Below are 6,000 nucleotides of genomic sequence, written 5' to 3'. Positions count from 1 at the left end.
GACCTAAATCCTGGAACTCACTCCTGCGGGAAGGCACCTTCGCAGTAAGGACTGAGGCAGCTCACGACCTTCTCTCTCAATGGCAATTAAAGTTGGAATCAGAGAATGGGCTGTTCCATTAAGATAATGTTCAGTGGGAGTGAATGGAATTGGAAGGGATTTGGACCACTGAACTGGTTTGAAGAGTAAAATGACTACCCATTGGAATTCCTTTATAATGAATTGCCCATGCTGATCACCATGCCTTACACAGAGAGCAGCAGTACTGTCTGATTTTGGATCAACCGTGTCGCTTAGCATGCTGGCACAGCTGCCGCACATGCCACTCTCAATTAGCTGCTTTGTAGGAAGTGATGCATTGCCAGCAACCAGGACTAAGAGGGTCACGTGACCACAGAGCAAGCAATGGCACATAGTCCTGGCTTCCAGGAATCATCCTTCAATTAATCACATGCGAAGTGATCTAACTAATGGGTGTCACTTAGACCTGAAGAAGGCTGGCCAGGCAGCTATACTGCAACTCCAATCAAGCCATGATTAATGAGTTCCTTTATTAACACTGGCAGTCCTGACATTGCTATAACACTGTCTTATAAGCCTTTCAACACCCAGGATGGGTGTGGAGAATTAAACCATCCCCTCCAACCACTCACACATGTTTGCAATGCATGAAGAAGATTCATCATCAAATCCCAGTGCAGGAAAGCAGCTTTATTTGGGCCCCTTTAAAAGAGGAATTTTATGCAACTGAAGTAGGATCTCTTTGAAAGAATATGAGTCAAATCTCTTTACTTAAATGGCTAATTAAGTTCAAGTGCATTTGTGGTTACACACCATTGGTTCAATTCACCATCCTCAATGAGGTTCGTCACTCCTTTCTCTTCCACAGTCTTACAGTTCTCTTCCACAATATCTTTCTTCAGCTCACCTCTACGGAATGTGTAATATGGGTCAGGAACAAAAAGATACCATGGTAAGTTTCCAGATTTAAACTCAAGAGCCCTGTTTCACATCAAATTTAGTGAAACAACAGCTAACCTTAGTAACAATGATAAATCTGGGTAGAAAAACTACCTTTTTTACATAGTCTAACCAATATATGACTCCAGTGTGACAGACCCATCAAAAGTCCTCTGAAATATCCCAGAAACCCGCAGCAAAATCTTGTCAAGGGGCAGTCTGTGGTCCCAGCAATGATCAAGGAGTGCTGATAATTGAGTGGAATATGGTGGGGTGGGATCTACAACTTTGTGGTGATATTGTATGTCCTCTGCCTTTGTCCATCTCAGTTGTAGTTTAGGAGGTGTGACTGGAGGAGAAGGGTGGTGGGGTGGAGATACTGTATGCCTCTACCCAAGGAGCTGTAAGGAGCTCCTTACCTCCTCTAGCCTGCAGGTCACCCTTGGGCAAGGTGTAGCATCTGCTTAGCACCCCTGATCAGGGTCATGTGAAGTCATGGGAGGAGGTGGTGGATGATCATATGAACAGCTGGCACATATCACAAATCCTAGTTATGCAACTGTCGATGCCAGGTTTACAGTCTCTGAAGAGTATTGATAATTGCTGAGGTCACCTGTTTTATAAAGACACTGTCCAGAAGAAGGCAATGGCAAGCCACTTCTATAGAAAAATTTGCCAAGAACAATCATGGTCTTAAGGGCCCTGCCATTAACTGTGTACTGTTCCTTTACATTTGACCTCCCAAAGGAAGAGCTGTGGATAGTGAAGAAGGTTGTCAAAGGATACATTGGAACATAGATGAGTTGCAGATATGGGTACTGCAATGGCAGATGGAATTTAATCTGGGCAAGTGTATGGTGTTGCACTTTGGGAAGTCAACTGTTAAGGAACAGTACACAGTTAACAGCAGGACCCTTAAGAGCACTGATGTACAGGAAGGTCTTGGAGTCCAAGTCCAAAGTTCACCAACAGAATCAGAATCAGGTTTACTATCACCGGCAAGTGTTGTGAAATTTGTTAACTTAGCAGCAGCAGTTCAATGCAATACGTAATATAGAAAGAAAAAAAAAGTTAATCAATTACAGTAAGTATATATGTATATTAAATAGTTAAATTAAAAAATAGTGCAAGACAAAAATAATATAAAAGAAAAAGTGAGGTGGTGTTCATGGATTCAGTGTCCATTTAGGATTAATATGGCAGAGAGGAAGAAGCTGTTGCTGAATCACTGAGTGTGTGCCTTCAGGCTTCTGTACCTCCTTTCTGATGGTAACAATGAGAAGAGGGCATGTCCTGGGTGATGGGGGTTCTTAATAATGGAAGCCGCCTTTCTGAGGATGTCTCTTTAAAGATGCCTTGGATACTATGGAGGCTAGTACCCAAGATGGAGCTGACTAATTTTACAACATTCTGTAGCTTCTTTTTGTCCTGCACAGTAGTCCCGTCACACACCCTCTACCAACTCCCCCCATACCAGACAGTGATGCATCCTGTCAGAATGCTCTCCGTGGTACACCTATAGAAGTTTTCAACTTCCATATTCACACTTCCAGCAATACCTTCAAGTTAGACATTTTTTACAAAACTATTTAAGTAATTTTCCTTACATTTTGGAGGCTGACCTGTTAGATACTATTATGAGTATGAATCTTTTGATCAAGGGTTCTATTGGAAGAATTTATAATTTATTATTACAATGGGATAAGCATCCTTTATCTAAGATTAAACAGGATTGGGAAAAGGAACTTAATTTGACTTTTATGACCGAGGATTGGATGCAGATTTTGAAGTTGGTTAACTCTTCTTCAATTTGAGCTAGCCATTCATTGATTCAATATAAAATTGTACATCGTTATTGTTTGACGAAGGAGACACTTTCTAAAATCTTTTCTAATATTGATAGTCATTGTGATAGATGTGAAACTGAGATAGCTACACTGACACATATGTTTTGGTCTTGTTCTATATTGGAACAGTTCTGGAAGTCGGTTTTTTCAACAATTTCTGAAGCACTTAAAATTAATCTACAACCTAATAAATTAACTGTGCTTTTTCACATGGGAGGTTAGTTAGGAAAATTCAGTCGCTAGGTATACATGGAGAGGTGGTAAATTGGATCAGACATTGGCTCAATGGAAGAAGCCAAAGAATGGTAGTAGAGAATTGCTTCTCCGAGTGGAGGCCTGTGACTAGTGGTGTGCCACAGGGATCACTGCTGGGTCCATTGTTATTTGTCATCTATATCAATGATCTGGATGATAATGTGGTAAATTGGATCAGCAAATTTGCTGATGATACAAAGATTGGAGGTGTAGTAGACAGCGAGGAAGGTTTTCAGAGCCTGCAGAGGGACTTGGACCAGCTGGAAAAATGGGCTGAAAAATGGCAGATGGAGTTTAATGCAGACAAGTGTGAGGTATTGCACGTTGGAAGGACAAACCAAGGTAGAACATACAGGGTTAATGGTAAGGCACTGAGGAGTGCAGTGGAACAGAGGGATCTGGGAATACAGATACAAAATTCCCTAAAAGTGGCATCACAGGTAGATAGGGTTGTAAAGAGAGCTTTTGGTACATTGGCCTTTATTAATCGAAGTATTGAGTATAAGAGCTGGAATATTATGATGAGGTTGTATAAGGCATTGGTGAGACCGAATCTGGAGTATTGTGTTCAGTTTTGGTCACCAAATTACAGGAAGGATATAAATAAGGTTGAAAGAGTGCAGAGAAGGTTTACAAGAATGTTGCCAGGACTTGAGAAACTCAGTTACAGAGAAAGGTTGAATAGGTTAGGACTTTATTCCCTGGAGCGTAGAAGAATGAGGGGAGATTTGATAGAGGTATATAAAATTATGATGGGTATAGATAGAGTGAATGCAAGCAGGCTTTTTCGACTGAGGCAAGGGGAGAAAAAAACCAGAGGTCATGGGTTAAGGGTGAGGAGGGAAAAGTTTAAAGGGAACATTGGGGGAGCTTCTTCACACAGAGACTGGTGGGAGTATGGAATGAGCTGCCAGACAAGGTGGTAAATGCGGGTTCTTTTTAAACATTTAAGAATAAATTGTACAGATACATGGATGGGAGGTGTATGGAGGGATATGGTCCGTGTGCAGGTCAGTGGGACTAGGCAGAAAATGGTTCGGCACAGCCAAGAAGGGCCAAAAGGCCTGTGCTGTAGTTTCTATGGTTTCTACGGTTTCTATAATTCCTCAAAATATTCATGGTATTTCTGTGTCTGACCAACATGTTATTGCATTTGTTACATTGATAGCTAGGAGGGCCATTTTGTTGAAGTGGAAGGATACATCAGCTCCCACTTTGTCACAATGGTTCTCTCAAGTGATGCTAAGTCTTAGTTTGGAGAAAATTAGAAGTCGAACCTTTGAACCTTTATTTGATTTTGAAAAAAGATGGGGCTCATTTGCTCATTATTATCATTTGAGCTAACTGATGTAATTTTTCCACGATCTAATTGTAAATTTTTTAGTATATTTTCTTTTCTTGCTGGCAGTTTGATGTTTATTTTTAGAAGCTTTTTGTATGACGCATGACTGCGTGGTTGTACACCTAACTGGTTCTTTTTTTTTTCTCACTTTTCTGCTTAGTAGGTTTTTTTTGTTATCACAAAATTTTTTTTCAATCTTTAAGATAATGTCTTTTTTGAAACATTGTAAGAGTTGTTATTTCAATGTACTCGTTATTTTTTCTGTATAATATAACAATAAAAAGATTTGAAAAGAAAGAAAGAAGTTTTCAAATGATTTAGGTGATCAACCCAATCACACAGTGGTAAAGAAGGTAAATGGCATACTTGCCTTTATTGGTCAGGCGAATGAGTATAGAGGTTAGGAAGTCACATTGCAGCTCTCTAAAACTTTGTTTCTGCTGCACTTGGAGCATTGTGAGCAATTCTGGTTACAATAAGGCTGCGGAGGGTTTGGAGAGTGTGTAGAAGAAGTTCTCCAGAATGCTTCCTGGATTGGTTGGTAAGAGGTACAAAGAGAGGTTACACAAACTTGGGTTGTTTTCTCTGGAGTGTCAGAGGTTAAGGGAAGTCCTGATAGAAACTTATAAAAAAAACTTGGTTGGCAGAGTCTTTTTTTCAACATTAGAAATGACAAATACCAGAGGACATACATTTATGGTGAGAGGGGCAGAGTTTAAAGGAGATGTGCGTGACATGCTTGTTACTCAGAGAGCAGTTGGTGGTCGGAATAGGCCACCAGGTATAGTGGTGGAAGCAGATACAACAGAGGTGTTTAAATAAGCACATCAATATGCAAGGAATGAATGGAGGGACATAGTTTAATTTGGCATTGTGTGAGACACAGACATTGTGAGCCAAAGAGTCTGTTCTTGTGTTGTACCCTTCTGTGTTCTAGGACATATCTGGCTGATTTTCTGTATTATCAGAAAATGCCAGAGATGTAACTGAATTGGAATGCTTGGTCAGAGGCACAACTAGCTGGGAAGTACAAGTCTTAACTGAGTACTACTTCTCTCCCTTGCAGAATACCTCAGATCAGTCCAGATAGATGGAGGGGCAGGTAGTGTTGAGGAAGCAGAGCGGCTACAGAATGACAGACAGATTAGGAGAATGGCCAAAGAAGTGACAGATGAAATATAGTGTCAGGAAGTGTATACTCATGTACTTTGGTAGAAGAAATAAAAGTGTAGTCTGTTTTCTAAATAGAGAGAAAATTCATGAATCTGAGGTGCAAAGAGACTTGGGCGTGTTCATACAGGACTCCCAAAAGGTTGAGTCGGTGGTGAAGAAGGCAACTGCAATGTTAGCATTCATTTCAAGAGGATGAGAATATAAAAGCAAGGATGTAATGTTGAGGCTTTTTAAGGCACTGGTAAGGCCTCATTTGGAGTATTGTGGGCAGATTTGGGCCCTTTATCTAAGAAAGTATGTACTGAAATAGGAGAGGTTCAAAGGAGGTTCACGAAAATGTTTCCGGGATTGAAAGGCTTGTCATATAAGGGACATTTGATGGTTTTGGGCCTCAATTCATTGGAATTCAAAATAATAAAGGGG

The sequence above is a fragment of the Mobula hypostoma genome, chromosome 12, assembly GCF_963921235.1.
Source record: "Mobula hypostoma chromosome 12, sMobHyp1.1, whole genome shotgun sequence".
Classification (NCBI taxonomy): Eukaryota; Metazoa; Chordata; class Chondrichthyes; order Myliobatiformes; family Myliobatidae; genus Mobula; species Mobula hypostoma.
The sequence above is the reverse complement of the archived record's forward strand: the minus strand, read 5'-3'. Positions refer to the sequence as shown.